Genomic DNA, 13,119 nt, shown 5'->3' with positions numbered 1-13,119 from the left:
ACACATATGGTTAAGTCTCAAGGTTAAGTCTTAGGGATAAGTCCTAAGGTTAATTCTTAGGGATGTCTTTGGACTAAGTCTTTGGGTTAAGCCTCAAGGTTAAGTCTCAGGGTTAAGTCTTAAGGTTAAGTCCTAATTTTAAGTCTTATGGATTGAGTCTTAGGGTTAAGTCTAACGTTTAAGTCTTAAGTTTAAGTCTTAGGGTTAGGATTTAGAGATAAGTCTTGGGGATAAGTCTCAGGGTTAAGTATCAAGGTTAAGTCTTAGGGTTAATTCTTAGGGTTAAGTCTTCAGGTGAGGTCTTAGGGTTCAGTCTTACGTTAAGTTTTAGGGTTAAGTCTTAAGGTTAAATTTTAGGGTTAACTCTAAGAGATAAGTCTCAGGGTCATGTCTTAAGGTTAAGTCTTACAGTTAAGTTTTAAGTTTAAGTGATATATTTAATTCTCAGGGTTAAGTCTTAGGGATAAGTCTCAGGGTTAAATCTTAGAGTTAAATCTTAGGAATAAGTATTTGGGTTAAGATTTAGGGTTAAGTCTTAAATTTAAGTCTTAGCGTTAAGTCTCACGGTTAAGTCTTAGGGATAAGTCTTAGCATTAAGTCTTAGGGTTAAGTCTGAAGATTAAGTCTTAAGGCTAAAACTTAAGTTTAAGTCTTAGGTTTAAGTCTTAATGGTAAATCTTAAGGTTAAGTCTTAGGGTTAAGTTTTATGGTTAAGTCTCAGGGTTATGTCTTAGGGTTAAGAATTAAGGTTAAGTCTTAGTTTTAAGTCTCAGGGTAAGTCTTAGGGATAAGTCTTAGAGTTAAGTCTTAGGGTTAAGTCTTAAGGTTGAGTCTTAGGGTTAAGTCTTAACGTTAACTCTTAGGGTTAAGTCTTAGGGTTAAATCTTACGGTTAAGTCTTAGGATGAAGTCTTAGGATGAAGTCTTAGGGTTAAGTCTTAGGGTTAAGTCTCAGGGTTAAGTCTCAAGGATAAGCCTCTGCGTTATTTCTTAGGGTTAAATCTTAGGGTTACGTCTTAAGGATAAGTCTTAGTGTTAAGTTTTATGGTTAAATCTTAAGGTTAAGTCTTAGGGTTAAATCTTAGGTTTAAGTCTCAGGGCTGAGTCTTAAGGTTGAGTCTTAGGGTTAAGTCTTGAAGTTAAGTCTTAGGGTTAAGTTTTAAGGTTGAGTCTTAGGGTCAAGTCTTAATGTTAAGTCTTAGGTTTAAGTCTTAAGGTAAAATCTTTATCTTAAGTCTTAGGGTTACGTTTTAGGGTTAGGTATTAAGGTTAAGACTTAGGGTTAAGTCTTAAGGTTGAGTCTTAGGGTTCAGTCTTAAGGTTCAGTCTAAATGTTAAGTCTTAAGGTTGAGTCTTAGGGTTAAGTCTTAGGGTTAAGTATTATTACTGGGAACAGAGGTATATTTCTCAAGTTCTTGCAACTTAGTCTTCTGCAAGTTTGATTGATAGATAGTCAGACGGACAGAAAAATTACATAATAGCTGCCATAAATGGTTCAGAGATTTGTTTCCATCAGGGTAGGTCGCAGAACTTCCTACAGTGGTTATCTACTTCCTCATGCTGCCAAGAACTCCATTGTGTTTGCCATCACTTCTACCAGTTGCTCTGTTCCTTGCTTCTTTGGGCAACTTTGGAGTCTTTGCTGTGGAAACAGGCTCGTGTGATGAAATTTAGCACATAGGAATACTTCATGGTTTGCTGGCTCTTCAGCAGGGGTTTCCTTCCTCCGTTCCCTGCCCAGCTCCACCCCTGTTCTCTTCATTCCTCTGTCCCTCTCCTGCCACCACACCGCCCCATCTCACCTGCCTCTGCTGCTCGAAATATTAAGGGAACTAGACCTGTATTGAAAAAAGTGGGGTTTCTCTTTCCTCTCCTGAGGATTTACCACCCAGAGCAGGCTCAGGTTCTGATCCTGCCAACTGCTCCCCAGCGCCTGGATGCTTGCTCTGGGAAACAAGGACAGCTGCTCTAATTCTTTTTCAGGCACAATCTTTGTTTAAATTCTAGTTGAAATGAAATGAACAGCTGTCACCAGTCCCACTTGTGGCACAGAGAGACACCTGTGTTTCATGCACATGTCTGCAAAGAAACAGACGCAGAGGGAAAAATGCTTTGTGCAAGGAAGTACGTAAACTCTCCCTATCAGCATTGCTGCTTTGAGCAATTGAATTGTTCTACAGTCATCTGACAAGCCGACACGCTGCCCATCAAATGAGAACCAGAATGTATGCCATTTGCAAAATGGGGCAGCAATAAGCTTTGGACAACTTTCCAGCAAGATTAATTCAAGCAAGGTGGTGTATTCATGGATTTTCTCCTCTGCAGAGCCATGAAGAAAATATGAACAGCACTCCCCAAAGGCAAAGGAGCAAACTGAGGGAGAGCAGCTCATCGGCACCTTTCAGAGCTTCAACAGTCTGGAGAAACGGGAAAAAAACCCATACAAAGATAAACAGCAGCCAAGAAGCACTTATAAAATGCATACTGGGGCCTGATCCAGATCTCAGAATGACTTTCAATATTGCTTTGCATGACTATTAGACCAAGACCTAAAGTGGAGTGATAGCTTCTGCTTGCCTGGGCATGAGAAGATCACTCAAATGCGCGACACAGTAACAAGTAAACACCAAAGGCAACAGCGGAGCTTACCGTTTCCCTCCACTGGTGACCAGCTGTGCAGTAAACCAGCTTGACCAGCCTCCCTAAGGATGGCTCTAAAGTCACTGAAAAGGAAGAAAAGAAGGTAAGTTCTTAGCCTGGAATGTAAAGGCACCATCTTGGCTCCCAGGCAGGTGGCACAGATGGCCCAGCAGGGTCATGTCCCCACGTTCCAGGAAAGATTAAAAAAGCGCAGGACGTCTCTGTGGGGTGTGTTTGTTGCATCCTTTCCGTTTGCTGAAAGCCTGAGGAAGGCTGTACTCCACGGTAGGACCGGTGGCACTTTAGACCTGAGGTTAAAAAAGTGCTGCACTTCAGTGACACTCCCCAAGCTGCTTTCACCACCAAACAGAAAAAGATTTGCTTTCTCCAGTATGGTGGGAATGATGCCATAAAGTCGGTCATGGAGAGAAACCCTCTAAGCCTTGCTTGCAAGTTTCAGAAGGCAGGCATTCTTTATGGCAGTGCTGGGAGCACGGGGGAATGTTTCCTCTGAGCGTGCTCACCCAGTTACTCGAGGGCATGCACTATGGACAGCAGAGCACTTGCACACTCATAGCGCATTACACATGCATTTTCAGTCAGGCACGGGATGGGTTACAAGTTTCTTGCTTTAATACAAACAAGCACACACCCTCAGACAGCACTGCTGAGGTTTTTTACTAGCTCCCCATGCTCCCCAAGCGGGGCCTTGCCCTCTCTCGGGGGGCTACCTGAGTCAGAGGTCACGATCTCCCTCCCACAACAATTACCTTTGTCCGAATTCCAACCAACATTCTGCGGATCGCAGCACTCTATCGGCTTGTCTCCTCCTGCAGCCACAACGTCCCCACCCGGAGGCTCTTTCTGCATCACCGAAGAGAACGGAGATCTTTTCTCCATCCATTCTTTGTTCCCCATCCTTCCCAAGGCTGACTGCCTGGATGAGAGGTCCCTTAATTTGTCACTTCTAACAGCTTTAGAGAGTCAGCTTGGCCTAACCTTTGTGCGCAGGTGTGTTTAACGTAGAGCTAAACACCAAATCAGTGTGGTAACTGGGGAGCTCAGACATCTTGTCCCTTTGCCGAGCCAGCAGCCTTCCCTTAACAGAATCCCTGGACATAAACGTATATACAGTGGAATCCATACGGTGGCATCAAAGGTCCCCCCAGACACCACATCCGTCCCTAAAATCCTTCCCCCCAAACAACCCTGAAAGACTTCCCTTGACCCCCTCCTCCGCCCCAGGCTGTTCCTGAAATCATCCCCCACCTCCACCTCCCCGCCCTGTCCCTAAAACCTTTCCCTCAGACACTGGTCCAGCCCTCAAGTCCCTCCCCCACCCTTGGTCCATCCCTAAAGGCCTTCCCCCAACCCCCCGGTCCTTCCCTAAAGGCCTTCATCAACCCCCTCATCGATCCCTAAAACCCTTCCCCCAGGCTCCCCACTCTGTTCTCTAAATAACACACACACCCTCCACCCCCCCCACCCGCCCACCCCCCACACCGGTTTATCAATACACACACCCCCACCTCCCCCTACCCCCCACCCCCCACACACCCACTCCCACAAACACACATCCTTGCCCCACCCCCACACACCCCGCTCCATCCCCAAACACCTTCATCCATTCCCACCCGTCCATCCCTAAACCCCTTCCCCCCGCCCCCTCCCCTGCTCCCGTCCCTCTGTCCCTGGCACGGCCCAACTGCCCAGCACCACCAGACCACTCTGGCCCAAACACCGTAAGGCAATGGTTCCCAACTGCCAATAGCAAGTCGAGGGACTTTTTTTTTTTTCCTAAATAGAGAGAGTTTTACTTCGTACGCTGCCGACTACGCCAAATTATGTCTTGCTGACTGACTGGATACACAGCAAAGCTGAACTCTATATCAAATATAATCAAATCTATCAAATATATCAAATAATGGAATATATCACATGCAGTTTCTTATATTACAATAAAAGAAAACAGCATGCAATATGATAAAAGGAACCAGTAGCAGTTACTGTGAGCGATATGATAAAAGAGCAACAGGAGCGAAGCATCCATTTGTTATTCCAGAGTGTTAACGTGACTAAGGAAAGGAGACATCACCAATTCCCACCCCAACAACACCCAGGCCCACCCTTCGGATGGGAGGCCCCTTGCAGCTGGTGCCAGGAGTCTCTCGGGAACTGGGAAATTCCCCTGGAGAAGGTACCAGGAAGGAATTCTCTTGCTGCTTCCCACCGTGCATGGTAGCCGTGTCAGGCACAGCGCAAGAGTTCTGCTCCCTGCTTTCTCTGGTGAGAAAATTGACACAGCACTTTTGAACTCAAACAGAAGCAAAAAACATGACTTGGGAAAGTGCAGCGCTGCACCCCTGGAGAGGGTTCCAGGAAGGAATTCTCTTGCTGCTTCTCACCCTGCCCTGGCAGCCATGTGAGGCATAGCACAAAAGTTCTGTTCCCTGCTTCCTGTGGTGAGCAAAATTAACCCTTCAGAGTTGCAGTCATTAAGACCCCCAAAAAGTCACCTTGGGAAAGTACAGCACTCCTCCCATAAAGAAGGTACCAGGAAAAATTTCTCTGGCTGTTCTCACCCTGCCCTGGCAGCCATGTGAGGCACAGCAGAAAAGTTCTGCTCCCTGCTTTCTGTGGTGAGAACATTGACCCAAACCTTTTGCACTCATGCAGAGCTAAAAGAAAAAATAAGTCTTGGGAAAGTGCAGCACAGCTCCCCTGGAGAAAGTTCCAGGAAGGAATTCTCTTGCTGCTTCTCAACCTGCCCTGGCAGCCATGTGAGGCACAGCACAAAAGTTCTGCTCCCTGCTTTCTGTGGTGAGAAAATGGACCTCTCACATTTGCAATCATGCAGAGCAAAATAACCCTCACTGTGGGTGAGCACAGCACTGTTCCCCTGGAGGAGGTTCCAGGAAGGAATTCTCTTGCTGTTTCTCTCCCTGCCCTGGCAGCCATGTGAGTCAGCACAAAAGTTCTCCTCTCTGCTTTCTGTGGTGAAGAAATTGACCAAAACCTTCTGCACTCATGCAGAACCAGAGCTCACCTACTGAAAGTGCAGCACTGTTCCCCTGGAGAAGGTGACAGGAAGGAATTCTGTTGCTGTTTCTCACCCTGCCTTTGCAGCCATGTGAGGCACAGCACAAATGTTCTGCTCCCTAATTTCTGTGTTCTGAAAATTAACCCCTCACATTTGCAATCTTATAGAGCCAAAAAACCCCTCACCTTGAGAAGTGCAGCACGGCTCCCCTGGAGAAGGTGCCAGGAAGGAATTCTCTTGCTGTTTCTCTCCCTGCCATGGCAGCCATGTGAGGCACAGCAGAAAAGTGCTGCTCCCTGCTTTCCAAATAACAAAATTGACCGTTCATAGTTGCACACCTGTAGAGACAAGACTTTCTTACTCAAAAGCAAAACCCAAGAAGCCACGTAGCCTTGGGAACTCCCTTGTCCTTCCGTGTGGCTGGTGACTTCCCATGGCTCTTCCACAAGGCAGGACAAATAACCACGAATTTGGAAGCCCACGTTAGTTCAAGTACACTTAGTCCTCTGACAGTCACTACTTATGGGCCAGCGGTCCTCTCACCCCTCCACAGAACTGCCTGCTAGTCCTCTAGCAGTCATTCTCCATGGAGGGACCACAAGTCCTCTACACCTACCTACCAGCTCACCAGAAATGAGTCAGACCACACCAGAAGTGACACTGCCTGACCTGCAGGAGATCTATTAGACCAGTAACGATGGTTTCAAGACAGAATAAACACCACCATCCACCAGCACAGCAGAAAAACAACCAGAAGAAACTTCGTACACGAACCAAAGGCACCCATCCAAACCATACAAAGGAAAAAAAAGCTGAAAAAGACAGCCTCCACAAAAAAACCCACCACACAGATCACAAGGTAAGATAAAAATGCCATAACCCCAGGAACGCAGGTCCAACAAACACAGATTCTGTCCATAACAATAACACACTTTGACGCTAACTCGCCTGACCTCTGGCATACCATAACCTTGTTGCCCCCAAACCCCAGCACACTGTAGCCCTAAGGCAAGACGAAATGGAGCACAAAGTCCCTGGAGATCTCTGCCAGGGCAAAAGCAAAGCACAGAGCCACACAGGAGGGGGGGTTGGAAGGGACCAGTGGAGGTCCTCTGGGCCAAGCCCTCTGCTCCAGCACGCTCACCTCGAGCAGGTTGCTGAGAACTGTGTGCTCTTGGCCTTTGAAGATCCCCAAGGACAGAGACTCCACAACCTCCTTGGACAACCTCTGCCAGCATTTGATCGCCCCGAGGGGGAAAATTTGCCATTTCTATCTCTCCTTTCACTGTACCACATTCCAGAACATGACAAGCTCAGGCTTGAAAGCCAGTGCTGTGGCTGTCCTGATATTCTGTCCCCCTATTTTTCATCCACTGGTAGCTAAAGGAGGACAAACAAGGATTTCATTCAAAGGAGATCTTCTCTTTTCCTCTGTCCTTCTTCTCTACCAGTGATCTGGATTCTGAGTGCTGTGCCACTGTCCTAATGACTGGGATAGGGATACTTCTTGTAGGACAGGGAGGAGGTGACAGTGGAGATCATCAGGCTGGGGAAGCTGAAGGAAAACGCAAGCAACTGGAGTTGCCTGGAGCAAGAGTGGCCAGCTTCCGAGCTAGGTCACCTCGTGTCCTCAGCTCCCATGCAGGAGCTGAACCACACATATGGACTGCAAAGCAGTGTGACCCATAAGTTTGTTTGGCTCGGGATCGCCCAGGGGCATTTAACTGCAATTCCGCCCTTGTCAGCAGGAAGGAAACATGCCCTGCAAGCACACACTGAAGCATGACACCTTCACCGGGGCTAAAGGGTACCTCAGGAGACCCACATGGGTCCCCCCAGCACCTGGATTGCTGGCTGGAGGATGGGTAGGTCAAAGGACCCTGATGGGAGCCCTGCAGGCTCTCATACATTGGACCAACGGGCACCTTCCCTTGTCACCCAGTAGATCTCTGGAGAAGAGCTTCTCCCCAGGCCTCTCCCATGGGCTTGCTCACCCCCGGTGCCCTTCCCAAGCACATCCCCAGCAGGTGGATGCAACTGGTGTTGCAGGGAAGAACAAGCAGCAGGCACCACAGTCAGCACTGCGGGAAAGCTGGGACCCCAGACACCCACCCAGCCTCCCCAATCCCAGCCTGGCCCACAAGAGTGCCTTTATCTCCCTTTCCCAGATGTGCTGAATTCCCCTTCCAGCATTAGCCACTGGACCCACGCTGCTTCTTGCTGCAGTGTACAATAGCCACAAGAGAATTTGCTAGATGCCTCTGATTTCCTGCATTTTTCCTGAAACGGGCGGGTGTGTAACTCTCTGAATCGCTTCTATTTGAAGCAAGACATTGCTTAGGGTCAACAGTGAAACGAGACACGGGCCATCAAAAGCTGACTACAGGTCCCTTCTTTGCCATGGTCATGGTCTACACCACAAACTCGCCCCTGGCCGTGTCGGCTACCGGCTGGGTGAAGGTCATGGCTAACAGGGCAGGGGCTCCTGTGTGGCGCTCATCCAGCCCTGATTGCCAAGGGTGAAGCCTTAACACCCAGGTGGGATAAAGCCTTCCCAAGCAAGGGTGGTGCTCCAGGGGCACCACAATTCCTGCTGAAGCTCACCACACATTTCATTTCCCTGTGGCGCCTGGCAGGACACGAGCGGCTCTTGACTGCTGCTAGTCCCCCCGCCTTTTGGTAAAAATGGAAGTTTTTCCTCCTGGTGGGCCTGCTCCAATTCCAGCGCCTTGGGGCCTGAGGCCTGGCACGGCCTGTGTGCCAAAGGCCTTCCGACCGCTAGGCCGGCCTCCACCAAGAGGAGTCTGCCTCAGGCCACAACGGTCACCTCTAGGAAAAACGGCTTCTTTTATCGAGCAGGGCCCTGTCCAAACCCCAGGGCAAAGCGCTGGCCGCAGGCGCAGGGAGGTGGCCCTTGCCCCCTGCCCTGTCCTGCGCGGGGCTCCCCGGGGCGAGGCAGGCCCGGCCATACTGGAGAGGGCCCCAGCCCCGCCCCGCAGGCCCCGCCCACTTTCCGTTGGGCTCAGACCGTTGGTCACGGGGAGCCCACGGCCACCACAGGCAGCAGGGCAGAGCTGTGCTGGCACGCAGCGGCGCTGGCAGGAGGCAGCCTCTGGCCCAGCAGCGCTGCCACAGCACCAGCACCCCGCTTCCCAGCCTCGCCGTCGCTGGCTGGGCCCCCTCCTCGCTGCACAGCCAGGGCCCTCCTCTCCCGGGCAGGATGGGCCAGGCCAGCTGCTGCTGCGGCTCCAGGTGGGCTCCCCCCGGGCTCGGGGACACGCGGGCACAGCTGGGCCACGCAGCACTGGCGTTGCTCATGCCCGCCGCTCTCTGCTCTGCAGGGAGGCTCTCAGCGACGCCGAGCCGGTGCTGAGCGCGGACGTGCGGCTGACCCGGGGCCGCAAGAGGAGCGAGAGGCGCCTTCTGCTCCTCCATGAGGAACTGGTGGTCGCCAAGTTGCGGTAAGACCCTCAGAGCCCAGATCCTCCCCCCCAGCCCCGGCCCAGGGACACCCTGGCACCAGCCCCAGGCCCCGGCCCCTTGGTGCTGGAGGCACCAATGTCCGTCCCAAGGGCAGGTGGGGGACAGGGCTCTGCGCGTGGGGACCCAGCCCAAGGAGCCCCCCTCCAGCTCAGTGCCCGCCTCTGCTCTCTGCAGACATGGCACCAGCCTGCGCCCACAGCTCCGCCTGGCGCTGGACCAGCTGTGGGTGCTCAGCAGCGGGAAGGAAACTGGGGGGCAGGATGGACAGGAGGAGGAGGAGGAAGGCACCGATGAGGACAGCACCTCTGTCATCCTCGCCTGGCCCACCGGCTCCTGCATCGCCACTTTTGGGTGAGTCGTGGTCGGGCAGCAGAGCTTCCCAGCCGTGCCCACGCCATCCCATGAACACAGGCCTCTGCCTTGCGTGCAGAGCTGGGCAGGGAGCAGGCAGCTCGGTGGCAGGGAGGGAGGGATGGGGGATGTTTCCCCATCCTGCATCCCCTGGTCACCTTTTGGTCCCCAGAAGGGAAGGGCAAATGCAGCTGCTCAGGCAGGACAGAGTGACCCAGGGCTTGGACAGCGCCTCTGTCCTGCCCCACGGGGCAGGGCTGTGCAGGCCCCCACCTTTGCCCAGGGCTGGGGGCAGCAGGGCCTGATGCTCTCTCTCCTCTCTTTCTGCAGCTGCCAGGCACTGAAGGAGCTGTGGGTGGCCACGCTGCTGGGGTAAGCCAGGGGGATGCTCCAAGAGAAGCTGGACGGACGGGGGAACACAGCCCCCAGCTGGGGAAGGTGCCCCCGTGGCTGCGAGCAGCTCTCGGGCACAGCTGCCTGACAAGAGACAAGAGACGGCTTGGGGCTCACCCAGCTCTCTCCCTCTCCCTTCCCGGTGCACAGGACACCAGAAGGACGCAAGGGAGCCCGCGTCACCCATCTGACATCAATCAAGCTCCTGGAGAAGGAGCTGAGCCACTGCCACGCTGTGAGTGTCTCTCTGCTCTGGGCCCTGTCCCCGAGCACTGCTCCTGCAGCTGAGCAGCAGAGCCATGGCTGCTCACCTTCTTGCCCTCCTTCTCTCCTGCCCAGTGGAGGACACTGTGCGCCAGGAGCCTGGAAAGGCTGATGGAGGCACAGGCAGAGGTGAGAATGGCTGCCTTGCACCTGCCTCTGGCTGCGCCGGGATGCGCAGGGACTGGGGTGAGCTTGTGCGGGAGGGACAGAGGGTCTGACGGTGCCACTCAGGGAGCAGAGAGTTTTGGGAAGCCAGCAGCACGCCTGCACGTTCTGACTGGTGACACTGGGAGGAACCCTGCCACATGGGGAAGAGAGCCCGGGAGGGCAGAGGGTCCCAGCTCTGCCGCGCTCAGGCTGCTGGTGGCCTTTTCTGCTGCGGGGCTGCTCTGCAAGCACAGCCTGATTCTTGGTTCTTGCAGGCTCATCCCAAGCAAGGGCCTGCGATGGCCCCATCTGCAAACGCAGGGGGACTTTGCCCCGCACCAGGTGAGTCTGGGAAAGCAAGGCAACCTCCTGCAATGCTGTGCTCACTTGTCCCGAGTGTCGCCATGCAGGTTGGGCAGCCCACGGAAGGATGTCACCTGGACGGACAAGGACAACTGCTGGGCAGTGCCTGCTGGATATGCTTCTGCGGGGACACGGAGCCTCTGCCGCTGCCCGCAGCTTGCAGGAGGGCAGGGCGAAGGCTGGCACAGGCTGACCCCGTGGCACGATGGCTCTCAAGAGCCTCTAAGTCAACACCTCCGAGCCACAGCCGCGGTTCCAGCTGCTGCCTCCCTGCCCATCCTGCCGCACCTCACAGCACTGTGCTGCAGGCGGGGCAGCGCAGGGCAGGGCAGGCGCTGGGACCGCTGGCCTGGGGGTCTCCATTGGTGGTGTCTTACTCTGTTTTCCTTTGCAGCAGGAGGGAGCAGCAGCGGGAGCAGCACCAGCAGGAGGAGGATGGGGCTGCGCTGGCCCTTCGCCCTGCGGCGCACCCCGGCCGCTGCCCAGGCGCCAGGGCAGGCGGGCTCCAGCTGCAGCAGGGCGCTCTTTGGGCAGCCCCTGGCAGCCCTCTGTGGGGAGGACAACACGCTGCCCCGGCCCATCCAGGTTAGCCAGCCTTGACAGACGGGGTCCCCAGCCCTCCCTCCGGCTGCTCTGGAGAGGGCCTGCGTGTCCCCAGCAGCTGCGGGGACAGGGCACTGGGCTCTGCACCCCCAGAACCTGCTTCTGGTCCCAGACCCTTTGTGGCACTTAGGCAGCCACGTCTGGGGCAGAGCTCTGGTCCTTGCCACCGCTTGGTTCTTCAGCCAAGCAAGTGGCCTCCTGCCTCTCCTGCAGGAGCTGCTGGCTATCCTGCGCCAGCAAGGACCGATGATGGAGGGGATATTCCCAAGAGCTGCCGGTGGGACAGAACTTCGGCAGCTGCGCGAGGCCCTGGACCGCGGCAAGGACATCGACGTAGGAAGCCAGCCTGCGCTGCTGCTGGCCGCCATCTTGAAGGTGAGCGCTTCTGACCTGCAGCTGGAGGAGCTCCTGGCTGGCCTGCAGCGTTCAAAGGCTCACCTGCAGCCCTTGGCATTGCAGGAATTCCTGCGAAGCATCCCCACCAAGCTCCTCATCATCGACCTCTACGAGGACTGGATGGCAGCCATGGAGAGGGCCAGCAAGCAGGCCAAGGTGGAGGAGCTGAAAGCGTAAGTGTGGGCAGCAGCCTGCCTGGTGAGCAGGGACCGGGAGAGTTCTGGGACCTGCCTGCAAAGGCACGGGCTCCTCAGAAAGCTGTCTTTTCGGGCAGCTGCAAAGCTGTGCAACACGGCCACTGGCTCCCACCCGCCTGGGGCCAGCTGCGGGGACGGCTGTGGGCACCCTCTGCTTCATCAGCCTTGTCTTCCTCTTCCCTCAGGGTGGCCAACAAGTTGCTTGCGGCCAACCTCCTCCTCCTGAAGCGGCTGATGGCCCTCCTGCAGCACATCGGCCACAACGCAGCCACCAGCAGAATGAGCTGCAGCAACCTGGCCATCTGCGTCGGGCCCAACCTGCTGAGCCCACCCAACGAGGACCTGCTCCCGCTGCAGGCCATGCTGGCGGTGACCGAGAAGGTACGCCCTACCCAGCAGCCAGTGCTGCCTTCCCGGCCCATCGGAGCTTGGCTGTTGCGAGGTCCCTGGCTGCCTCCTCCCTTGGGCCAGTGCTGGTGGGCTGGGTGCCTGGAAGAGCAACCCCCAGCCGCAGCCACCTGCGCAGGCGAAGGGTCAGCACTGGGAAAGGCTGCTTGACATGTCTGCAGGCACCTGGCTTGAGACCAAGGCTTTGATGTCTGCAGGTGAACGTGCTGGTGGAGTTCCTCATTGAAAACTGCGGGGACATCTTTGGGGGGGAGGTGGCCGGCCTCTCCCCTCCATCAGCCGAGGAGGTGCCAGCACCCATGGACAGGGGCACAGGTAGGAGGCGGGACTGAGGCTTGTCACAGGCACTGGGGCTTGGGATGCCAGAAACCTCAACGTTGAGGAGACAAGCGGTGTAGGGCTTGTCTGGGCTTTGCTTAGGTGTTCTTGACTTCCAAGAAGTCACGCTGCTGCACGTGTTTTTGCTTTCCAGAGCTGCGGTGCGAAGAGCAAAGTGGCCCTGCAGGCACAGCAGAGACCCAGCTTCCAGCAAAAGCCTTTCTGGATGCAGCCGCCTCTCTGCTGGACATCGACAGCGGAGCTGGGGGAGACACAGGGGCAGGGCCCAAAGCGGCAGAGGTACGGCAGCTCCACAGACACTGGGGCAACATGTCTCAGGTGGGACAGTAATTTCCCAGGAGGCCAAGCAGCCGCTGGGCCTCCTCCTGGCAGCCGCTCTCTTGTGCCTTTGGGGCTCCTCCTCTCCCCCCAGAGTGGTGCGTGTTAAGGAAAACTGGAAAGGCTGTTTCTGGAATGCACTTCATTAAGTATGATCTGCTTCATCAAACAAAACATA

The sequence above is a fragment of the Falco peregrinus genome, chromosome 5 (genome assembly GCF_023634155.1).
Source record: "Falco peregrinus isolate bFalPer1 chromosome 5, bFalPer1.pri, whole genome shotgun sequence".
In the NCBI taxonomy this organism is placed as follows: Eukaryota; Metazoa; Chordata; class Aves; order Falconiformes; family Falconidae; genus Falco; species Falco peregrinus.
This window is presented reverse-complemented; position numbering follows the sequence as displayed.